Source organism: Nycticebus coucang, chromosome 9 (assembly GCF_027406575.1).
Source record: "Nycticebus coucang isolate mNycCou1 chromosome 9, mNycCou1.pri, whole genome shotgun sequence".
Classification (NCBI taxonomy): domain Eukaryota; kingdom Metazoa; phylum Chordata; class Mammalia; order Primates; family Lorisidae; genus Nycticebus; species Nycticebus coucang.
In genome coordinates this window covers 134,524,371-134,550,720 of record NC_069788.1, presented here as the reverse complement: position 1 = coordinate 134,550,720, position 26,350 = coordinate 134,524,371, and the positions used below count along the sequence as shown (strand labels likewise).

Below are 26,350 nucleotides of genomic sequence, written 5' to 3'. Positions count from 1 at the left end.
GTAATGAGAACTGATGAAAACATTGCAAAAATCTGTTGAATTGTGGATCAAAATCATCAGCTGACTGTGAGAAGCACAGGATACCAAGTAAACATTGACAGAGAAATAGGAAAATGTTAACCAAAACTCTTGGCATGAGAAAGAGGTGTACAAAAATGGTCCTGAAGGAGCTCACCAATGAACAAAAGCAAAAGAGAATCAAAGTGTGCCAAGACCTTTTGGAGAGGCAAGATGATGTTTTGGGCCACGTTATCACAGGTGATGAAACATGGGCGTACCAATAACAATAACAATCCTAAAACAAAGGGTCAAAGTGCAAAATGGAAATCAGCCAATTCACCACAACCACAGATGTTCTGTCAGTCCAAATAAAGAGTCAAAATGATGTTGCTAACCTTTACTAATACCAGAGAAATTGCTCATTATGAATTTGTATCTGTGGGACAGCTCATCAAGTCTACTATTTGGAAATGCTAAAAAGACTGCAGGCAACAGACAAAAATGACCTGAACTGCGGCTGCCCGTAGTTCCAGCTACTTGTAAGGCTGAGGCAAGAAAATAGCTTAAGCTTAAGATTTTTAGGTTGCTGTGAGCTACTGATGCCTCAGCACTCTACTGAGGACACCACAGTGAGACTCTGTCTCAAAAAAAAAAGAAAGAAAGAAAAAAGAGGAAAAAAATAGAAACTCCTGAGTTCAAGTAATCCACCCACATGGGCATCCCAGTGTGTGGGTAATTTCTGGCATGAGCCACACTGTGCCCAGCCCTTAATCTTTCTTTAAAGTAGGTCTTATTTATCACACCTTTCCCCCCTCATACCAGAGACATAAATTCCAGGTATAGTATAATAGGGCTACATGTAAAAATAAAATCTGTAAAGTAGAAATATAAAAAGATAGTGCTACAATAGAAAGCTTTCTTAAATATCAAACAAAAACCCACAAATGAAAAGAGCAATTGATATGTTTATATAAAACCACAGTATAATATTACAGCAAGAGTTCAAAATAAGCCACAGTGAAAATCTTTACATATCTGACAGAGAAATAAAACCTAGTCTAAATGAAGAAGGGCTCTTATGTTAAAAACTGTACCAAACCAAAAGAAAACAGGCAAAGTAGTGGATTTGACAATTCACAAAATATGCATAAATTTATAATCAACACAAGAAAAATGTTTACTGTCACTACTGATTACAAAAATCCAAAATTAAGATTTTTCTTTTTATACTTTTCATATTAATAAGTTGATAATACCCACTTTTAGTGAAGATATAAGGAAAACGGCTCTTTCATATACTATTAATGACAGTATGAATTTATACAGGTTTTTTTGGTTGGCCATCAGCCACTATTTCAAAACTTTAAATATACATCTCTTTTGATTTAGCAATTTCACTTCTGTTTAACTGTTTTCATTATCTATATACAAAGATGTTTCTATATGGATTTTTACTACCATGTTGCCTATAGAAATTTATACTACAAAATTATTATGTAGCTGTTAAACATGAATGAAGTAGGTCTCCTTTTATAGGAGGAACATCTGTAAGACATTAATAGCTAACGCTGCAGAACTACAGACTAATACAGAAGTAATTTCATTTTTGAAAAGTCTGTTATCTAAATATATATCCTCATTATATATATAGGACTATGAAAATGCAGTGAAAGCATAACCTCTAATTGTTAACATTTCTGGGGAAGAGAAAGAAACTGGGGATAGAGTCCTGTCGTATGTGAAATTAAAGGGAATTTCTATATTCCTGGCATACTTTTACTGTTAGTACTCTTTACAGTAAAAATGCACTAGTATACTACTTGAGTGACGAAAATAAAAATAACAATACCATTCTCTCACAGTCCTCATCTGCAAGTTAACAAATATTCTTAATAGAATTAAGAATGAATTAATTACTTTGAAAACATTATATCACTCAAAATCACCTAGAATAGAACCTAAATTGGATAAAGAATTACAATGTAATACGTTAACTAAAATATAAGTTTAATACACAAAACTGTGAGTTATTACTGACATGAAATTATAATAGAGATCTGAGTTTTATATACACACTTCAGAAGTTTTGTAGTAATACTTTTAGAAGTCTTTCACTTCAGCAAAAGGAATAAAGAAATGTGGATTAAATTTTAACAGGATCTGTTCAAATTTTAGTTCTTGAATATTAGTCCTAAATTACTTGTCTTACCTGCAAAATCTTTCACATTCGCCCCTAAACTTATTAATTCTTTAACTTGTTTCACATCTCCTCTAATAGCTGCCATGTGTAAAGGAGTTTCACCACGTTCATTTCTTTAATTAACTTTATCTTTTTGTCGCGATGAAGAACTGGGAGTTTTCTTTTGGGTTGGGGTTGTTTGTGATGGATGATTTGGTGTGGAATGTACAAAAAAGAAGAAAGTTAACAAAATAGGCTAAATATTTTGTACCCTTAAAGGTTTTTATTGGTAACATACTAATTTCCAGGAACACAGGGAATACTTTCTCACCCTAACAATTCAAAACATGACCTGAATGATACATTAATAACTTTATCCAAATACATGGAATAGATATTCCCCTCAGGCTTGTCAAGTATCACAAGCCAATTTAGAAAATGTTTTATTCTGTCAATTCATAAAATTTGTTTAAAGTAATAAAAATGTATCAAGTATGCATCCTGAAAATGTTTGCTTAGTGAGTAATTTGATGAATTGCTAAATATATTTTGCCAAGACAATGTTATGCTATTATTCTAAGACCTAGATGAAACAAACTTGACGACTGGAATGTACACCTCTAACAAAGACAAACCACTAGAGTTGTTTTGTTCTGATATTAAGTACAAATTAAAGTCACCATGGTTTTAGTATGAAAAATGAAATCAAAGGTCAACAAAAAATACAGGTGACCTGGAAAAAGGCCTACAGAAATTGTGCTTTGCTTTGATTCCTTTATTTTGGTATTTGTTGTAGTTTCTATTATCAAAAACCAAGAAAGTTAAACTATAAAATACCCTAAATCTCCTGCTCCATTTCAGAACTACTAAAAAAAACTCTGGTTTCTTAATCAATTTAGAATTCAAAACACACACACACACACACACACACACAGTGTTAACTAATTCTGAATATTTATAACTTTTAAAAGAAAGTTATAAAAGAAACTTATAAAAGAAAGTTATAAATAAGAGAAAAAAAATCTATGTTTTAAGAGAAAAACATCTATGAAAGTTATCAGTGTTGCAACATGACATGATCGAAATTCTCAGTATCACTCATTCATTAAAAAGAAGTAAGTTTAAAGTTTATCTTTTGGAATTAAAGCACATTAACTCAATTACAGTTTCCTATCTAAGTATTTCCATAACGTTATTGAGCAAGAACCTCGTCTATCTAATTCATCACTATACCCTCCCTCATTGCTTAGAAGACTTCTTGACTTACAGTGGTACTTGAAAATACTTGATTAAATTAACTGTTTGATAATTTTTGTGGTCAAATTATTTAAGAAAATTAGCTTGTTGAATTCCTTAAAAACTAAAGATTGATCTACGAGTAAAACAATGAACTGTACACTCTGAGAATACCTATATGACAGAAAACAGCTTGATATTTTAAAAGCTTTCCAATCTAGTTTATACATATTAATAAAGAAAACTAAGAGCTAGCCTTAAAAAAGCCAACTATAGCCAACTATTTATAATGCTATTTATGACAAACCATAACAAAAATATATGTATATTTGTATGGTTACACCTAAAACATCCCTGGAAATACAGATAAGAAATTGTTAATAGTGGTTGTCTCTTTAGCAGAGGTCACTGGAGATGAAGAAGGATTTTTACTTCTTGTCTTAATATATTAATTCTTTATTCTGTAAAGGACAAAAGTTCACGGCACTGGAGAAAAAAAAGTTTTTTTAAAACGTCTTTTCATTTAACTATTAAACCTAATTCAAAGTCGGCATTTGATAGAAAACATTTAAAATTTTAGCAATGTAAGAAATCTTTAATTTGGCCACAGTCTTTCTCAAGTTGAAGGTGGAAAAGGTTAAGAGTAACCATAACATAACTATTTCAAAAAGCAGGAAGCCCTAAAAAGTTTTTAGTAGCAAAACATATTTAGATACATTCATGCTTTAACTGAAATTATGATACTTAGAAACTGTAAGGAATTAACCATTGCATCCGAGTAAAAAGAGTCAATATAGGAAAAAGTACATTGAAAAAATCTTTCCAATCCATTACAAGAGGATCCATTATGCTACCCGGAGTCTTAAATAAAGATGTTTGAATTCACGCTGAATGAAAACTATACAATTAATTTCTTTTTCTTCTGAATTTGTTCATTGCTGAATAGTAATAACTACTTCAGTCCAGCTGGGGACTAGATTTTATCTACCTTTTTAGCTCCTTTTAATAAATCAGCAGTTTGTTTAGTTTGTTCCCTCTTTTTGTCCTGCTGGTAATCCATCTCCAATTTATTTCTGGAGCATACAGTACATGAATAAACACACACATACACGTGGCACATCATCTTAACTGGAAATGTGAAATTAAATATGAAATAAACTTAGTACACAGCAGATGTTTTCCTTTTAGAAGAATGTAGTAGATTTTAAGCAATAAAATACAGATTAACACACTTACTTCTAAAAGTAGCAATGTGATAAGATTACCAGTTTATCAGCAGGATGCTAGTTAACTGAAAAGAAATGCTCCAGTGGCACAATTGGTTAGGGCATGGTACTGACAGAGTTAACTGAAAAGAAAACTATATCCTAGAAGCAGACTTATAGAAAGTAAGATGAAAAAAGTCATCAAAAAAGGTAAAAGCACATAGTTCTGCAAGAAATTTCTCAAGGTGGATCAATCACTTTCTAAATTATTTATTTTATTTAATATTTACTGAATGTCCACAAGTACAAAGACTCTTGCTCTTGTACAGCTTCTAATTTAATGGAGGATATAGCCAATCAATGAACTGTCACACAAATAATCATAAAATAACAAACTCATGGTGTAAGTAATTCTGATTAAATCCCATGGCATAAGTAATTTTGATTAAATCCAAGAAAAGATAAAAATTAAAAGTAGTTAAAAATAATTATTAAGACAGGCTAGAGTTGTCTGAGGAAAACTAAGGCTACAAATTAAGTCAATGATGGTAGGTATCACCTGGACTGTCATCTCTTGCTGTCATCTGCATAAGAAGTGCCATCTGTTTTCGCTCAGAGAGTGGATAACCAAAAAGAATGCTACCTGGTGTAGGTTTCTTATTTCCAGCTTCTTTTTTTGTTTTCTTCTTTTCTGAACCTTCTTTCTCTGGAATTATTAATAAAAATGTAAGAATTTGAAACAAATGCAATTATTCAAAAGCAAACATAGATGACTTTTTTGATTTATGCTATACATGTATACTAGCAATAGCCAGACAAAAAAAGCAATGGGGTTTTATTATATTATGTAAAGAAATTTCATCTTGAATGCACTAAAAAAAATTTTAATTCTATTATTTTCTGAAAATAACATTTGAAAATTTATTCCTAATAAAACTTGTACTTTAGTGATTTTTTCTAGTACAATTAAACTTCAATAACATTTCAAACATTGCTTAGTATTACATCTTTGAAACTTCTTCGTTCATTATAATTTTATTCTTCTTAATTACTGCTAAGCCTATATATCAGTACTCCTTCAAATTACCTTCCTAATTCCAGCGCTGATTTGTGCAATCTCTCAAGGAACTAAGTATTTTTTTATTTTATTAATCATAGCTGTGTACATTAATTACACTTGGTTCATAGACGGTTTGACACATTTTCATCACATTAGTTGACATGGCCCTCCTGGCATTTTCTTAGTTACTTTGCTAAGGCATTTACATTCCACATTTACTAAGCTTCATATATACCCTTGTAAGATGCACCACAGGTGTGATCCTTTCAATTCACCTCCCTCTACCCCCCTCCTCCCTCCCTCCCCACCCTTTCGCCCTTCCCCCTATTCTTAGGTTGTAACTGGGTTCTAACTTTCATGTGAAGGTCCTAAATTAGTTTCATAGTAGGGGTGAGTACATTGGATACTTTTTCTTCCATTCTCGAGACACTTTACTGAGAAAAATATGTTCCAGCTCCATCCATGTAAACATGAAAGAGGTAAAGTCTCCATCTTTCTTCAAGGCTGCATAGTATTCCATGGTGTACATATACAACAATTTATTAATCCATTCGTGGATCGATGGGCACTTGGGCTTTTTCCATGACTTATCAATTATGAAAAGGACTGCAATAAACATTCTGGTACAAATATCTTTGTTACGATGTGATTTTTGGTCTTCTGGGTATATGCCCAGCAGAGGAATTACAGGATTGAATGGCAGATCTATTTTTATATATCTAAGTGTTCTCCAAACATCTTTCAAAAAGGAATATATTAATTTGCATTCCCACCGGCAGTGCAAAAGTGTTCCCTTTTCTCCACATCCACGCCAAAATCTCTGGTCTTGAGATTTTGTGATATAGGTTAGTCTTACTGGAGTTAGATGATATCTCAAAATAGTTTTGATTTGCATTTCTCTGATGATTAAATATGATGAGCATTTTTTCATATGTCTGAAGGCCGCGAGCCTGTCTTCTTCAGAGAAGTTTTTTTCAAGTCTCTTGCCCAGCCTGCAATGGTATCCCTTGTTCTTTTCTTGCTGATGCGTTTGAGTTCTCTGTGGATTCTGGTTATTAAACCTTTGTCGGAGACATAACCTGCAAATATATTCTTCCATTCTGTGGGCTGTTTGCTTGCTTTACTTGCTGTGTTCTTGGCTGTGCAGAAGCTTTTTAGTTTGATCAAGTCCCAATAGTGTATTTTTGAAGCTGCTTCAATTGCCTGGGGGGTCCTTCTCATAAAAAACTCATCCAACCCAATTTCTTCAAGGGTTTTCCCTGCACTCTCTTCTAGTATTTTCATAGTTTCATGTCTTAAGTTTAAATCTTTAATCCAGTAAGAGTCTATCTTGGTTAATGGTGAAAGGTGTGGGTCCAGTTTCAGACTTCTACAGGTTGCCAGCCAGTTCACCCAGCACCATTTGTTAAATAGGGAATCTTTTCCCCACTGAATGTTTTTATTTGGCTTGTCAAAGATTAAATAATAGTAAGTAGTTGGATTCATCTCTTGGTTCTCTATTCTGTTCCAGACATCTACTTCTCTGTTTTTGTGCCAATACCATGCTGTTTTGATCACTATTGATTTGTAGTATAGTCTGAGGTCTGGTAGCGTAATTCCTCTGCTTTGTTTTTATTTTTGAGTAATGTCTTGGCTATTCGAGGTTTTTTCTGATTCCATATAAAATGAAGTATTGTTTTTTCAAGATCTTTAAAGTATGACAGTGGAACTTTAATAGGGATTGCGTTGAAGTTATATATTGCTTTGGGTAGTATGGACATTTTAACAATGTTGATTCTTCCCATCCATGAGCATGATATGTTTTTCCATTTATTAACATTCTCGGCTATCTCTTTTCTTAGAGTTTCATAGTTCTCTTTATATAGATGTTTCATGTCCTTTGTTAGATAAACTCCCAAATATTTATCTTCTTTGGCATTGCTGTGAATGGGATAGTGTCCTTAATTGTTTTTTCAGCTTGACTATTGTTGGTATATATAAAGGCTACCAATTTATGAATGTTGATTTTGTAACCTGAGACATTGCTGTATTCCTTGATCACTTCTAAGAGTTTTGTAGTAGAGTCCCTAATGTTATCCAGATATACAATCATATCATCTGCGAAGAGCGAAAGTTTGATCTCTTCTGACCCTATGTGGATACCATTTGCTGCCTTTTTTTCCCTAATTACAGTGGCTAAAACTTCCATTACAATGTTAAAAAGCAATGGAGACAATGGGCAACCTTGTCTGGTTCCTGATCTAAATGGAAATGATTTCAATTTAACTCTGTTCAATATGTTATTGGCTGTGGGTTTGCTGTAGATGGCCTCTATCAGTTTAAGAAATGTCCCTTCTATGCCAATTTTCTTAAGTGTTCTGATCATGAAGGGATGTTAGATGTTATCAAAAGCTTTTTCTGCATTGATTGAGAGAATCACATGGTCTTTGATTTTTACTTTGCTTATGTGCTAAATTACATTTATACATTTACGTATATTGAACCAGCCTTGAGACCCTGGGATACAGCCGACTTGATCATGATGTATAATTTGTTTGATGTGTTGCTGGATTCTGTTTGTTAGGATCTTGTTGAATATTTTTGCATCTATATTCATTAGCGATATTGGTCTATAATTTTCTTTTCTTGTTGGGTCTTTTCCTGGTTTGGGGATCAGGGTGATGTTTGCTTCATAGAACGTGTTGGGTAGTCTTCCTTCTTTTTCTACCTTTTGGAACAGGCTGAGTAATATACGTACTAATTCCTCTTTAAAGGTTTGGTAGAATTCTGATGTGAAACCATCTGGTCCCAAGCTTTTCTTTATGGGGAGGTTTTGTATGGTTGATGTTATTTCTGAACTTAATATGGGCCTGTTCAACATTTCCACTTGATTCTGGTTAAGTCTTGAAAGGTGACGAGCTTCCAAGTATCGGTCCATTTCCTTCAGATTTTCATATTTCTGAGAGTAAAGTTTCTTGTAATATTCATTAAGGATTTTTTGGATTTCTGACAAGTCTGTTGTTATTTCGTCTTTGTCATTTCTGATTGATGAGATTAGAGATTTTACTCTTTTTCCCTGATTAGGCTGGCCAACAGTTTATCTATTTTGTTGACCTTTTAAAAAAAACAGCTTTTTGATTTATTGATCTCTTGTATTATTCTTTTGTTTTCAATTTCATTTTGTTCTGCTGTTATTTTGGTTATTTCTTTTCTTCTACTGGGTTTGGGGTTGGAGTGTTCTTTCTTTTCCAGTTGCTTGAGATGTCCCATTAAGTTGCTAACTTCCTCTCTTTCCATTCTACTGAGGAAGGCTTGCAGTGCTATAAATTTCCCTCTTAGAACTGCCTTTGCGATGTCCCAGAGGTTCTGATAGTTCGTGTCTTCATTGTTGTTTGTTCCAAAAATTTGGCAATTTCCTTCTTGAGCTCATCTCTGACCCAGCTATCATTCAGCATGAGGTTATTTAAATTCCATGTTTTTGTATGAGTATGCAGATTCCTGTTGTTACTCAGCTCAAGTTTTATTCCATGATGGTCCAAGAAGATGCATGGAATAACTTCTATTCCTTTAAATTTACTGAGGTTAGACTTGTGACCTAAGATGTGATCGATTTTGGAGTAAGTTCCCTGGGCTGATGAGAAGTATGTGTATTCTGTTTTGTTAGGATAAAATGTTCTGTAGATGTCTGCTAAATCTAAATGCTGGATGGTTAGGTTTAAATCTAAAATTTCTTTACTCAGCTTTTTGTTGGAGGATCGAACCATCACTGCCAAAGGAGTGTTAAAATCTCTGACTATTATGGAGCTGGAGGAAATCAAGTTGCTCATGTCTGTTAAGAGTTTCTCTTATAAATTGAGGTGCATTCTGGTTGGGTACATAGATATTAATAATTGAAATCTCATCATATTGAGTATTACCCTTAACAAATATGAAGTGACCATTCTTGTCCTTCCTTATTTTTCTTGGTTTAAAGCCTATTGTGTCTGAAAATAAAATTGCAACACCTGATTTTTTCTGGTTACCATTTGCCTGAAATATGGATGACCATCCTTTCACCCTGAGTCTGTATTTGTCTTTTAAGTTAAGATGTGACTCTTGTAAGCAACAGATATCTGGTCTGAGTTTTTGTGTCCAGTCAACTAACCTATGTCTCTTTAGAGGACAGTTTAAGCCATTCACATTAATGGAGACTTGATAAGTTTGGTGGAATTTTGGGTATCGAGTTTTTCAAAAGTCCAGTGGACATTTTTAATCTTTTCACCCTTACAGAAGTTGGAGTTTGATCAGACGTTTCTGAGTGAGTTTACGTTTGTAGTAGAGGATTGGGTTGGTCATTATGGAGGATAGGTCTGAGAATATCCTGAAGAGCTGGTTTGGTTGTGGCAGATTTCTTCAACATGTGAATGTCATTAAAGTATTTAATTTCTCCATCATAAGTGAAGCTGAGTTTAGCTGGATACAAGATCCGGGGTTGAAAGTTATTTTGCTTTAGGAGATTAAAAGTCGATGACCACCCTCTTCTGGCTTGAAAAGTTTCAGCAGAGATATCTGCAGTCATTCTAATGTTCTTTCCTTTGTAGGTAATGGCTTTCTTTCGCCTGCTAACGTTGAGAATTTTCTCCTTTATGTTACCTTTAGTGAAGCTAATTATGATATGTCTGTGGGATGACTTATTGGGGTTGAATCGTGCTGGAGTTCTGAAACTGCCTGCTATCTGAATTTCAGAATCTCTAGGCATGTCTGGAAAATTCTCTTTCATAATTTCATGCAGAAGGGCCTCTGTGCCCATCGATGCCACGTCATCATTTTCCGGAACTCCTATTATTCATGTATTAGCCTTCTTCGAATTATCCCAGAGCTCTCTAAGAGAATGATCCGTTTTTGCTCTCCATTTCTCTTCCTCTTTGAGAGTTTGGGAGCGTTCAAAGGCTTTATCTTCGATGTCAGAAATCCTTTCTTTTGCTTGGTCCATTATGTTGCTGAGGGATTCTACTGTATTTTTCATATCTTTGAGGGCTACAAATTCTTGCTTCAGTGTGTCTAAGTCTTTGGTGGTTTTGTCTTTAAATTCGTTAAATTCTTGAGACAACTTTTGAATTTCTCCTCGGATTCCTAATTCCATTTTATCAATCTTGTCTGCAATCCAAATTCTGAGTTCGATTTCTGACATGTCTGCCAGTTGTTTATGAATGGGGATCTTCAATTACATCCGCCATATCTTTCCTTGAGGGTGTTGATCTATTCTGGTTATTCATATTACCAGAGTTTTTCCGCTGATTCTGCCCCATGGTTATTTTACTCCCTTTGATTTTTCCCCTGGGGTTTTGTTGAGGGCCCGTTCAGTGTTGTGGCCTGAGACACTGGGGCCCTATCTGGTGTGGTGGGGTTAAGTGGTTCTGACTTATTTTCAGCTGGCTTCTGTTTGACCCCAGTGAAGCACTTGCTCTGGGTTGAAGTCTCAGTTCTGAGTCGGCCCTGCCCTGGAAGTTTCCGGGGTGTGTGAGTCGCCTCAGGCAAATCCTATACTCAGGGGTGGCCTCCTCTGCTTGCCCAGGGAGACAGGGGGTGTGGCTTCAGCTGCCTCAGGGAACTGCCCCTCTGATGTGGGTCTCGCCCAGCCTCACTCCTGCTTCCCAGAGTCAGGACCCACCAGCCGCAGTTCAGGCAGTGTCCACACCCCAACAAATCCCCTAAGAGTCTGGACTCCCGGGGGGACAGGTCTCCACATCCTAGAGTGAGGGTGGGGTAGGGCGCCAGGAGCCCAGAACCACCGGCAGCGAGCTCACTCAGTTCCTCCTAGTCTCTCGTCAGAGTGAGGGCGGGGGTGGGGGTAGCAGTGAGAGCCCAGAGGCGCCAGCAGTAACACACTCAGTTCCACCCAGTTCCTTGCCCGAGTGTGTGCAGGTGCTCAGGTCTTCCCAGACCACAGAGCGAGGGCAGGGTGAGCGCTGGAAGCCCAGAGCAGCCAGGAGTCCAGAGAAGCCGGTAGCGAGGTCACACAGTTCCACTCAGTTTTATGCCTGGTTGTATTGCTGCCCAAAGAGGGCTGCTGCACCACACCTCGGAGAAGCGCTTCCTTGGTTAGGGCTGCCCTCAGCTGACTGTCCTCACTTCTCTCCCGTGCCCCAAAATCAGTGCTGACCAGCCATAGCTTGGGCACTGTCCTCTCCCCTCTGGAAGTCACCCAAGAATCCGAACTCCTCAGGGACAGGCTTTCAGACCTCAGAGAGAGTAGAGGGGAGTGCTGGGAGCTCAGAGTTGCCGGCAAAGTATATTTACAGTTTTATACAGTTTTTATGCCTGGCAGGAGAACATCTAGGCACCCTAGTAAGGGAGGTAGGTCCAGATTTTAGTAGGTCTCTCCCGTGAAATGTAGTGGGAGGGCCTTTGATTTCTTCCTGTTTGTTTGTGGGGCAATTAAGCCAATCAGATGGGGGAGGAGGGACTCCCGTCTGCTTGGTGATGGGTTTTGTACCTTTTGTTTCCATCCTTGTGGTCGCAGCTCTCCTCAGCGGGGTTGATGTGCGTTCTTCAAGTTTCTCTCTTGGTGCTGCTCGAATCTATAAGGTTACTTGCTAAATTTTCATCCCTTAACTCTCCTTCAGGACGGGAGCCTCTGTAGAAAGCTGGTTTCAGTCGCCATCTTGTCTCTGCACCCAGAACTAAGTATTTACGACAGGTCTCATCACACAGCGTAATTACTGAAAAAAGGGCACCAAATTATTTTATTCTAGTCACAGAATTCTTAAATGTGAAATGATATAATCAAAGCTAAAAATAAGCAAATTAAAGATTCTGGTTGGCTATGGCTTAGCAGACATCCTACACAGTTCTATAAATTTATGAGGGACTTTCAAAGAGATCTGATTCATCACAGTAAGCTCTCAGATTCAAACTATTTGGAAAATTCTTTGGCAATGCTACCTGAATTCCCCATTAGTGTGAGAAAATTCTGACTGAACTGAATTTCTTAGGTGAGAGATATAGATGTCTGTGTTTTACATGTACCCTGTATAAGCTAATATATAGAAGTCTGGCTAATACCTGCCTAGGCATCTGTTTCTTGAAAAAACCTATACCAGTATCTGGAATTTATGGATCCAGGTTTGAGGGTACCTGTAAAGAAGAGCTGCAAAAATAATTGATAATAAATTATAAATAATAATAGAATAATAAATTTTAAATAATATATTTTATATATTATTATTTATTATTTATTTATTATTTAAAAATAATAAATAATAAATTTAACAGCAAAAATGAGTGGGAGAAGGGAAGGCTTAGTAGTCAACACAGTGGTTTCATTCACAGAGGTGTGCCTGCTGCTAGAATACTCTAGGAGATTGGCATTTATTAATCTGGCACATCTCAAGAAAGTAATTAAAATCTGGTATTATTAGTAGGCATAAGAAATTAAATAATGTTTCAATGTATCACTTAAATTAACTGGGATAAACTGGCTTTCTAATGGCCTAGAAAAATTAAAGGTCCTAATTTTTAAACTCTGCTGCCCACAAATCATTAAAAATTCCATAGCTCCTAGAATGTCCACTTTGTGAAATATTTGATTTTACATAAGAACAAAAATATCAACTCATTAAATCAGCTTTCATTAATATTTCCAGTATAATCTTTAATTTTCATATTTATCATATCCTTATTTATGTTATATAAATGAGATCATTCTTTAATGATCCCATTTACTATAAATCCAAAAAATATCAGCATTTAACCTAACTTACTACAAAATTTATTATAAAGCCCTAAATATGTCTTTGGAGAAGCCTATTTTTTCCTGAAATCTATATTCACTCTTTCTAGTTAATACATGTAACTAAACATCATGGCTTTCTAGTATTTAGTGAGAAACCACAGTTATTGTTTTAATGGTTTTCCATATGAATAACAAATATTTAAGTGGTACATCTCACCTGAAAATAAAATAGTTAACATTGTGAAAATTTTCTATAAAGTAGAAAAGATGTTTCAAGGAAAAGAAGTAAAATCTAGTGATGAGAGGAAAACAAAAAAAGTTTCCTTAAAACAGATTTGAGAAAAATTTGGCCTTTATATTTGCAAAACAATTGAGTTTATTCATTTTAATTGAATTTTAAAACAATGTTTTTTTTAAAAAAAAATACACTCTAAAGCAAACAGGTGACAATAAAAAATTCTTATAAATTCATTATTAGAATGCCATGCTGCCAAATGATCAAAGATAAGATTGTCATATTTTGGAGAAGAATTAACAAATTTGGTATACTCCAAATATTTAAACAAAAATCCAAATTAGATGCTACATCCTATATGAACTCTAGTTTTGCTTTAATTTAGTTATCACAGTCATTTATCTCAGTTCATGTTTTACATGAGACAGATAAGAAACGTAAATAAAGAGTAGCTGGTATAAGATAGCAAGGCCACAGACAACCATACCATTCTTCAAAGTCTAAACGTTAGACACAAATGTCTCTAAATATGCTTTTTCAAGTTTAAAGGAGTTAACAAGGCTATTTATCTGTCCTATAATGAGTTTGTTTCCTCTGATCTATCATAACTAAAAAATGATAATCTTTTAGACATGCACGGTATACTATGTATTTGATAAAGAGTTAGACACTTCTCAAGATTTGGTAGCTGTAAAATGTATTTATTTGTCCTAATAATAGGCCAGAATTTTCACGTTTAAATATAGTAATAATACTGACAAATGTGCTCATTTAGTACAGTCTACTATAAACTTCAAATTCCATTCAGTGTAGATTTACAAGGAAAAATACAAGAAATTCACTTCAGACTCTTCAACCCACACAGAGAAGTGGACTTTGCAACAATCCAACATTTGTTCGTTCAAGGTTCAGAAAACCCCCAGAAATAGAGATGTTCCGGTCTTATAATATTGAAAACTAATGCTTTCTTTTCAGATCATGTCAGAATACAGAAAGCTCAACATAGTTGCATCCCAATTAAGTAAGAAATAAAACTGTTTTTCTTGGGGACTTGGTTCACAAACCAATCAGTGTCTCAGAAATTAGTCACTGTGCAGGAAATGAAACACTGGAACTACCAATAGAGATGAGCACCAATCATGTTTGCAATGTATGTAACTTCAATTCTGAGAAAAAAAAAATTGCCATTACTCACTGGTTATAAAATATCTACATGAATCTCTAACAGTTGAATGTCTGAATCTTTTGGTTTTCTGCAATAAGATTCAGATGATGAATGACTTCATATATATGTATACACACACACACATACACACACACACACACACATATATACATACAAACACACATAGATCTTTTGCAGGTGCACTTTGGAAATTACATTTTAGAAATGTAATTTCAGAGTAACTGATTATAAATATGCCCCCACTCTCCACTTTTACAATAGTAGCCAGACACTACTGATTGTTCAAGCTCAACTAATAATTTTATGGATAATTAGTGGATTTTACCACTTCCCCACCCAACCCAACAAATTTATGAAATAATTAAAAAGTATTTATTATCAGTGACAAGTTTATTTCAGTTTTTTTTTTTATAGCTAAATGTCATGTGCTAAAAACTGGACACTTAGATCCAGGGACTAAACAGTATTTATAATGTTTTAAAGTTCAGAAATAAAAATGTTAGCCCATTTATAAAAAAAGGACGACCAAAACTTTTAACTAATTTTAACATACTAGAGAACACATTTACTCTTTAAAGTGATAGTATTTATATATTTTCTTCAACTCTTTATCTAGGGCAATTATGAAATCAGAAACATATAGTAACTGGTACCAAGCTGAACAGAGGTATAAATATAGTTAATGGTGATGGCATCTCTCCTGGTAACCTGGTATTTTAATCCAGTTATAAGTAAATTTAGCTTTGGAAGCAAAGTCAATAAAGACTAATGAGTTTAATGGAAAAAATTGTTTAAATATGTTTTTTAAAAAAACATGACAAAAAGGATCTGATGATACTATCAAAATCAGCACACTACGTATACCTTGTGAAGTGTATATTACAAAATACACTAAGGATCTCTCCTAAAGGGTATCTTCCCATAGGGATCACTGCACTACACCATGCCAGAGGTTGACTCTCACATTGTTTTCTACATGAGTGGAGGCATGAAGTAGTCCTGCTACAATGTACTATATATGATACACTTGATATCTCAGAACAAAAATAGTAAACACAGTACAGTTATTTAGCCAAAGAAATCTATATATAAGTTTGAAAAGAAGTTGCTTATCATACAATAATTAATTGTAAATGTGATAGAAACCACTGGCTAAACAGGAACACCTGATAATCTAATTACCTGAGTATGTCCTGTAAAAAGATGTAAGTCTTTCCCCCCAATATTCACTTGTATGTCTTGCATCTGAATCTACAGAATGAAGAGAGACAGAAAAGAAAAAAGCACATAAAGGGAAGTGCAGAATTCAACAAACCAACATTTTCAAAAGACCACCAGTTACTTAATGATTTATCATTATTTTTCCAAAAGATTACTTTTTAAGACAAAGCCAAAAGTATGTTTAAAACACAGGTTTTGCCGACACCTAAGATTTCAGTTTCTTCATCTCGAATATCTTAAAGTTGAGGAATTCAACCAGGCAGTTTCAATAATACATATTACTGATGCTGTTTATTAAAACATACCACCTGACAAACAGTAAAAGAGGTAGTAGTACTTCATCACTGTTTTTTTTGGGTTGATTAGAATTTGTCTTAAGAAAACCTGAATCAACCCATTTTGTTCTATGAGTGTCAAACTACTCTGAAGACAACAAAACACTGTGGACTGCAGTATCATCCTAGATCGCAAATATATTCAAATGGTATAAAGTGGCACAAAAGTATTTATAGTTTTTGCATTTTTGAAATTTGCTATTTGGTACCAGAATACATTCTTAAATAAATATAATTACATTATGCATCATTTCAACGAGCTTTTCTCACTTTTACTAATGACTTACTTCCTGTTTTTATTTATTTGGACTATGGAAATGTTAGACAAAAAGGAAATTAGAGCAATTTTCTTATTTGAGTTCAAAATGGGTCATAAAGCAGCTGAAACAGCTCGCAACATCAACAACACATTTGGCCCAGAATTGCTAACAAACATACAGTGCAGTGGTTCAAGAAGTTTTGCAAAGGAGATGAGATGAGGAGGATACGGCCGCCATCGGAAGCTGACAATGACCAACAGAAAGCAATCATGGAAGCTGATCCTCTGACAACTACAGGAGAAATTACTGAAGAAATTGCCTAAAAACTCAATAACCATCCTGGCGTTCAGCATTTGAAGCAAAATGAAAAGGTGAAAAAGCTCAATAAGTAGGTGACTCACGAGCTGACAAAAACCAGACAATCATCATTTTCAAGTGTTGTCTTCTCTTATTCTATGCACCATTTCTCAATTGGATAGTGATGTGTGAGGAAAAGTGGATTTCATATGACAACTGGTGATGACCAGCTCAGTGGCTGGACTGACAGGAACCTCCAAAGCACTTCCCAAAGCCAAACCTGCACTAAACAAAGGTCATGGTCACTGTTTGGCGGTCTGCTGCTGATCTGACCCACTATAGCATTCTGAATCCCGGTGAAACGGTTCTGTCTGAGAAGTATGTTCAGCCAATCAATGAGATGCACAATAGACGGCAACACCTGCCGCCGCACAGCGGTCAACAGAAAGGGCCTGGTTCTTCTCCATGACAATTCCTGACCACAAGTCGCACAACCGATGTTTTAAAAGTTGAACAAATTGGGCTATGAAGTTTTGCCTCATCCACCACATTCACCTCGTCTCTCGATAATCTACTACCACTTCTTCAAGCATCTCAACAATTTTTTTCAGAGAAAATATTTCCACAAGGAGCATGACGCAGAAAATGCTTTCCAAGAGTTCGTCAAATCCCAAAGCATGGATTTTTACACTACAAAATCAAAAAACTTATTTCTCATTGGCAACAGTGCGTTGATTGTAATGGTTCCTATTTTGATTAATAAAGATGTGTCTGAGCCTAGTTGTAATGATCTAAAATTCCTGGTCCAAAATAGCAATTTCTTTTCCACCTACCTAATACTATAGTGATCACTATAAAAGCCCTCTTAGAAAGAAAGCATTCTAAGTCAAAGTCAATCAGTTAAGAACATATAATTCTGTCTAACAATTCATGACAGAGAAATGAGAATATGGAGAACTGACTTCAGTGATATCGACAGAGTACATACTTTCACTTACTAAGAAATGCAACATTTCAACTCACAATAATATTCTGATCTTCACATCCTCAACTTATTGACATAGACCTTTTTTTCCAGGATCACTATTACAAGACAGTATTCAAGATTTCAGTACTCAAGTGTTCAAAAAAAAAAAAGCTTAGAGAACAAGTAACTCTAAAACATAGTATTTTAAAAAATAAGCCTGAAAGTTTAGTGATGGAAATATTCACTCAGTTAAAAGGGTAATAAAGTAACATTTTTTTAATATCATTCTGAAGTTAAGTGGTAAATGTAGTAAATGACAAGATTTTCAATAAAGACATTTAAAAACTGAATAGATTAACAACTACAAAAATTCCATGAAAAATAATTGACATTTCATATAAAAACACACAAATTCCACAGATTGCAAAGAAAAAGTGGCAACCAATAAATTGTGCCTATTAGACTAAAGTGGATTATTGAAGGAAATCATACTATTTTAACAGATTAAAAGCACAATGGATAAATTGAACTTGCAATTACAGTCATAATATAAGTAAGTAGTTTAACAGTTGATCTAAAGCAGCGGTTCTCAACCTGTGGGCCATGACCCCTTTTTAACAATGAAAATACATTGCTGCATTAGGAAGGTTAAGAACCACCTAAATCTTCCTTTAGAAGTAACCAATTCAATTCACCCTAACCCCACATATCGTTTGGTTTTTATTCAGATAAGTATGTTTAGACAAAGTATTTGTGAATATGTACTCTATAAGGACTTAATTCAAGAGCTAGAATATTAAAGCTTCCACATCTGTCCCATTAATCAACTACTTCTTCCCTCTATGCTATACTGAGACTAGGCTGTATTAAAATACTGCTATTAATGAGATGGATGTAAAACAGTGAGTTCTAAGCAGAGCAATCCTTTCCATGATATGTCCTTTTATAGCAAGGCAAGGCAAGGCAAGGCAAGGCAAGGCAAGACAAGACAAAAACAATTGTGTATTTATTTATGTATTTGTTTTATTTTATTTTTGAGAAAGACTCTTACTCTATTGCACTGCTAGATTATAGTGTAGTGAGATCATCAAAGATCACAGCAACTTCAAACTCCTGGGCTCAAGCAATCCTACTATCTCAGCCTCCCAAGTAGCTGGGACTATAGGTGTGCACCAACACACAACTTTTTCTACTTTTGTGAGAGACTGAGTCTCATTTTTGCTGCTCTCAAACTCCTGACCCACCTTGGTCTCCCAGAGTGCTAGAATTACAGGCATGAGCCACCATGCCCAGCTAATATCTGTAATTTTTAAAACAATCTTTTAAAGTTAATATTCTGATTCAGGTTGAAAGAAAATAAGAAAAATACCAAGAATTATTTTTAAAGTCTATTCTACATTTTTTTTTTTGAGACAGAGTCTCATTATGTCACCCTTGGTAGAGTGCCGTGGAGTCACAGCTCACAGCAACCTCAAACTCTTGGGCTTAAACAATTCTCTTGTCTCATACTCCCAAGTAGCTGGGACTACAGGAGCCCACCACAACGCCTGGCTATTTTTTTGTTGTAGTTGTCATTGTTGTTTGGCAGGCCTGGGTTGGGTTCGAACCCACTGGCCCCGGTGTATGTGGCCAGCACCCTAACTGCTGAGCTATGGGTACTGAGCCTATACTACATGTTTGAAATTGTTATAATAAAATCGTGGCGAGAAATGGGGTAAATCCGTATAATAAATAATTGCTACAAAATCACCAAAGGTGATTATTGTTCATAAATATAGCTCTGCTTTTATCTGCTATTTTAACATAGTTCCCAGAAAAACTATACCTTTAAATTTCTTTTAAAGGAAATTTTAAAGAATTCCTCTCTCCAAATCTGTTAAATCACATTAAATAAGGTAAATCCTTTCATGGTATCTAAAGTCTTAGGAAAATAGAACTTCAAAGGCTGGCTGGTGGAAAAGATTTAGTTTATTATATTTCACAACATGGACTTTGGAAACAGACCACACGATACCACTTTGAATTTTCTCATGCCATATTATCTAAAAATGCTCCCCCCAAATGAGTAAACAAATAATGATTACTAAAAGGAAACAAATACTAAAAAAGTGAAGTATATTTTATCTTTCTAGTTATCTAACCATGCAAACTAAAATGATGACGTAAAACATGTTCCCCAAGGTCCTGTGAGGTTAAAGAACATTAATGTATCGCTAGAGGCTTTATAACTAGGTATGATTATTTGTAAAAATATCAAGAATCACAGAAATGTTCTATTCTTTTAAAAACTGTAACCATACTCCAGGGGATACCTAAAGAAATAATTCAGTGTATGATAAAAATACAATATGCAAAGATGCTCTTGAAAGCATTGCTAATAACAAAAATAACTGCAAATTTAGTTTGAAGGCCAAGAAGAAACTGTTAAATTTTTTCACAGTAAGAGACTGTGGCTTTCCCTAGGATGCCACAAATCTAGTAAAGAAAATAAGTATGATTTTATGACTGATAGTGTAGGAATAAAGTTCACTTAGACATCTTTGATAACTACCAAAAATGACAGAAGTTACTGCACAGTGCATGTACTAGCACTACGAATGTTCATTAGCAATATATGAATGTTCTAGCGATGACTAACAAGCACATGCTACCATGCCCAGCTAATTATTTTATTTTTATAATTTGTAGAGGTGGGCTCTCAGTTTGTTGCCCAAGGTAGGCTCAAACTCCTGCCCTCAAGCAATCCTCTCACTTTAGCCTCTAAATGAACTGGGATTACAGTTATAAGCCACTGTGCCCAGATCCAAATTTAATTTGTCTAGTCAAGCACTTACTTTTCTAGAATGTTTTCTTTCAAAAAATTAGTAAGTACTAAAAAAATTAAGAATTTGGAAGTTTAAGATATGCTGGTCTATCTAAAAATAACATTTAAGAATCTTTACTTGGGGGTGGCGCCTGTGGCTCAAGGAGTAGGGCACCAGTCCCATATGCCGGAGGTAACAGGTTCAAACCCAGCCCCGGCCAAAAACCACAAAAAAAAAAAAAAAAAAAAAAAAAAGAATCTTTACTTGGGCCTGTGCATGTTGGCTCATGCTTGTAAACCTAGCACTCTGGGAAGCTGAGACTTCAGCAGTTCGAGACCAGCCTGGGCAAGAGTGAGATCCCATCTTTATGAACAAATAAAAAAGACAAAAATTACCTGAGTGTTCTGGCACATGCCTGTAGTCCTAGCCAATCAGGAGGCTGAGGCACGAGGACTGCTTGAGCACAAGAGTTTGAGGTATTGTGAGCCATGACACTACAGCACTCTACACCTCTCCCCAGAGCACAGAATAAAATTCTATCTCAAAACAAAACAAAACCTTATTTGGTGATAGCATTACTATTGATTTTGGGGGCCAAATAGGCCTGTCTTGGACAATGGTATGAATACCCCTTTTAAAAAGTAATGACTTTGTAAAAGTAATTTATGTCCATTATTTCAAAAATGCTAGTCATACAAAAAGTATAAATAAGTAAAAAAACAGCTCACATCCTGTCAAGTGTTAATATCTGCAGAACATCTTCCCAAGGATACTTCTAAATATATTTAAAAAGTAACTAGCAGAGACTAAAATACATTCATGTAGGAACAAGAAAAAATAACATATATATGCTATTTTTAATTGTTTTAAAATGCTATGTTTTTCTTTCATTTTTTAATTTTTTTGGAAACAGGATATTGTTCTGTTGCCTGGAGTAGTAGGGTGCTGTGATAACATCATAAATTCAGGCAACTTCGAATTCCTGGGCTCAAGTGATCCTCTTGCCTCAGCCTACTGAGTAGCTGGAACTACAGGTGTGTGCTACCATGCCCAGCGAATTTTTTTTTTAAGAGATGGGGTCTTGTTATGTTGCCCAGGATGCTATCAAAACCTTGGACCCACCTAGACTTCCCCAAGTGCTGGTCTTATAGGTATAAGCTACCACAACCAGCCTGATATGTTAATTTTTTTTTTTTTTTGAGACAATCTCACTATGTTGCCCTTGGTAGAGTGCTGTGATATCACAGCTTACAGCAACCTCTAACTCTTGGGCTTAAGCAATTCTCTTGCCTCAGCCTCCCAAGTAGCTAGGACTACAGGTGCCGGCCATAATGCCTGGCTGTTTTTCTTTTCTTTTCTTTCTTCTTTTTCTTTTCTTTTTTTTTTTTTTTTTTTTTGGTTGTAGTTGTCATTGCTGTTTGGTAGGCCCAGGCTGGGTTTAAACCTGCCAGCTCCAGTGTGTATGTCTGGCACTCTAGCCTCTGAGCCAAAGGTGCCAAGCCCTAATATGCTATTTTTAAATAAAAAGCTGTAAGATTTAGTTTATTTTAATCCAACATAGAAAGAAACTAAAGTAATTGCTTCTTGTTTATAAAAGGAATCATATACCATTAAAAAGTATAAAGTATGAGGGAATTTTAAAGAAATATTTTTAAAGTAATCATTTTTAAAAACTACGTATTTCAGTTTAAACCAATGGTTCTCAACCTTCCTAATGTCGTGACCTTTTAATACAGTTCCTCATGTTGTGGTGACCCCCAACCATAACTAGCAACAAAAATAATTTTATGATTGGGATCACCACAACATGAGGAACTGTATTAAAGGGTCACGGCATTAATAAGGTTGAGAACCACTGGTTTAGACAGTTATCAGTTAATCCCTCACATCAAGGGATGATGAGCTGAATAGCATTATTAATGCTGCCTCCTTGTTCCCATCAGGGTTTGTAACATCTGCATTTTATTCTGAACCCAAAATACACCCATCAGGTGCAGGCTTAGTTCTTACAGTGAAATAGTCTTTTATGTTTAAACCGTCTTATTTTATCTTTTCATATTACTTAATAGATGTAATGTGTATACACACACAAATTACATTTTAATGTAATCAAACAATTTGTAGTGTTTTATAGCCTAGTTTTTCATTTCCAATATCATTAACTGGGACTAGAATACATATTATGTATTCTTTTACAATGCTATTTTTAAGGGTGAAAATCATATTTTTTCATTACATTTACCATAGTTAAATACATCTTGTATTACTTAACATTATTTTCCAGATTTTCTTTGCCATTATAAACAAAACTCAGATAAATATTCTTAAAGATAAAATGTTTGTTCTCATCAATAATTATTTAAATGGAATGAATGCCAAAAGAAGGATTAGTCAAATGTTGAAAAACTTAGTTTTTGATACATCTTGTCATATTTAACCTTGAACAAGGTATTCCTTTAACTTAGACCAATTAAAGCAAATTATTTTTTCCAACCCATAACCACCAGGTATGATTTGGACCAATAACAATTGTGTCAATCATCATAAATTGTATTTCTTTGATTACTATTACTATGTTTTTCACACATTTCTTTGCCAACTATCATTCTGTAATTCTGCTTGTATCTTTTGTCCATTTTCTGTTTTTGTAGTCATTTTGTTTTCTAAAATGTATGTAACACATTTAAGACACCTTTAATACTACATATATTAGGATAAGTGTTTTGATATATGTTACCGTCATTGACAGTTTCAGCCAATAGTTTGAAATACAGCATTTCCAATTAAAAAGATAAATGTTAAACATGGAGTTTGATGGTATAATTATCTTTCATATAGACAATACCACTTAATTGTACTCTGTATTCTGTTTTTTTTTTTAATTATAAAAAGAAGGTAGATTGTAAATAACTCATTTTGCTTTGGGTCTAGGGAAATTCTTAATATTTTCACTGTGTATATAGTATATAAAACAATGTCTTATTTTTGTCATAAGTGTTTAAGAACAATGTCTAATTCAAGTTAATAGATACAGAAAACATACAGAGACCTGTCAACTAAAAAATGTATACTACAAATTGTTTTCTAAAGCAATGTTAGCATAGGGTGTTTCAAAATCTTTACGTTCAGTTTCCAGATTAAGATCATTTCTGTAATAATAATTCAAGTGGCCACAAATATATTAGTATATAACTTCTTTAAAAACACTCAGAATGGGATACTTCCAGTGAAGGAAGTGAAAACATTCTTAAGAACAATTCATTATTATTTCTTGCAAGGAATAAAATAACTATAACAAATATTCAAGTTTTTATTAGTTTTAAGAAATGATTAGCTTAGAGCTAACACATGCCTTAGTAATTTATTAGATAGCAGTAATAAAGTTCTCATCTATTAAGAATAATTGGGTTTGACTTATCTTAAGTATCAATTTCTAATATATAAGAGTTTTAAGAAACAAAAGTACTATGAAAAGCACTTTGGCAGTTAGACTTAATATTTTTTTGTTTTTAGTGGTACATATTTCTAATTTACTTCTGAATCCAAAATGCCTCAATTTTTTTGGTGTGTCCAATAATATGTTTACAAAAACTCAACAATCTTTTCTCAAATTTACCATATCTTAATGTTTATCACCAAGTAAATTTTCATCACTGGAATGTTTCCCCAAAAATTAAGTTCTAAAAGTGGTAAGGAATAGGAAATAAATATAAAGAGTTAAGAAATAAAGCAAATTGTTTTTATCTGTTAGAAATCACATCTGGATGACAAAGGTAACATTCTGCTCCAAAATGATAAATCTGAAATACAAATACTTCTCTACACAGTTAATGTGATGTCAAGAGGAGTGCTGCAAAAGAGAGGATATCACAGTAAAAGAATAATTAAATTTTAACAACAACAACAAAAAAGTCACTCTACCTGTGTCTGAATCTCGTTCTTCATTTCTTGATGGACTAATGGAAAAGGAAGTTTACGTTTCATAGAGGATTTCTCTTTCATCTCCTTGCCTACATCACTTCGGTTAATTTTTGGAGTTTTGCTGTAGGATGCAATCTTGTCTTTGCTCTATTAAAAAATCAAACACGAATAAAGTTACATAAAAATATTAGCTAAGAAACATGTTTTTAGAAACCCTTTTTATTGAGGAAAATTTCAAACATACTCAAAAGTAGAGACAGAGTATTACAAGCCATCATTTTATTCAATATACTCAAGACTCAGCTTCAACAATCACAACTTTCTTTTTTTTTGAGACAGAGTTTTATTTTGTCGCCCTCGGGAGAGTGCTTGTTGTGACAGCTCACAGCAACCTCAAACTCTTGGGCTCAAGCGATTCTCTTGCCTCAGCCTCCTGAGTAGCTGGAACTACAGGTATCCGCCACAATGCTTGGCTGTTTTTAGTTTGTAGGGTCGTGCTCTAGCTCAGGCTATGCACCCACTTTAGCTTCCCAGAGTGCTCAAATTTTTTCTAACTTGTTTCTTATTTCTCTAACAAAATTTTCAAATAACAATGTAAAATATGGTAGAACCTTCATATTTCTTCTTCTTCTTTTTATTTATTTATTTTTTTTCGGTGTGTGTGTGTTGCAGTTTGGCAGAGGCTGGGTTCTAACCCACCACCCCTGTTATATGGGGCCGGCGCCCTACTCACTGAGCCAGAGGCACCGCCCAGTAGAACCTTCATAGTTGACTACCTCCCTTTATTGACTACCTCAAGTTGGCCTAGTTCCTTAGGTTGACTACCCTCCCTATGTTGACCAGCTTGTTACAGTCCCTTTGGTGGTCAATTTACAGAGAGTCTACTATTTATTCAATACTATAGATATGTTTCTGTTCTATGTATAGATGCCTTTTTAAATATAAAATTTAAAGATGCCTTTTTAAGATGCCAGGAGATTTTACAATAGAGTTGTAATAAAAATTTCAAGGAACAGGTATTTCCCATTTCATATAAATAATACTACAGAAATGTAGAAGTAAGATTAGAAGCTACCCAAACTGTAAGTCTAAAATAAAATCAATATGAAAGAAGGGGAACCATGCCGACTCATACTAGACCATATGGGAAAGCAACAGGACTGGTTAGGAGGTAGAGGGATAAGGATAAATGTGAGCAAGATCTTTTTCCATGGTTTCTGTAGGACATGCAGTTTTAGGATTGGCTAGATTGAGTATTTTCAGCCAGCTCAGGACTTTAGGAGTTGTTTCTCTAATTGTTCGGTATCCAGTTCTGGAATGCTTAGGGAAGCGGGATAGTGGCTCAGAGCACAAGTGTTGGACAAAGTTGGTGTCTTGGGTGTGGGCTCTGGATTGGCTGGTCTTCATATGAAAGGTATCCTCACAAATGAGTTATTTACTATCTGTAGGAACCGGCTAGTCCTAGGAAAAATTCTCTCTCAAGGGTCAGCAAGGTCTAGATGTCAAAGCATCAGAAATATAGAAAATAATAGAAAAACTAGCCAGGTGTGGTAGTACATGCACTATAGTCCCAGCTATTCAGGAGGCTGGAGCAGGAGGATCACTTGAGCCCAGAAGTCTGAAACTGTGGTAAGCTGCCACCACCGCACTCTTGCCTAAGCAATAGTGCAAGACTCTGCCTCAAAACAGTAAAAATACAGAAAATAAAATGGCATGATTACTACAAAGATTAACCAACAAAACCTTGGTAA

The 26,350-nt window shown here is 34.8% G+C and overlaps 1 pseudogene; it reads right to left on the bottom strand.

The window, feature by feature from the left end:
• LOC128594285 (ankyrin repeat domain-containing protein 12-like) overlaps positions 1-26,350 on the bottom strand; it is a 78,802-nt pseudogene that overhangs the window by 15,061 nt on the left and 37,391 nt on the right.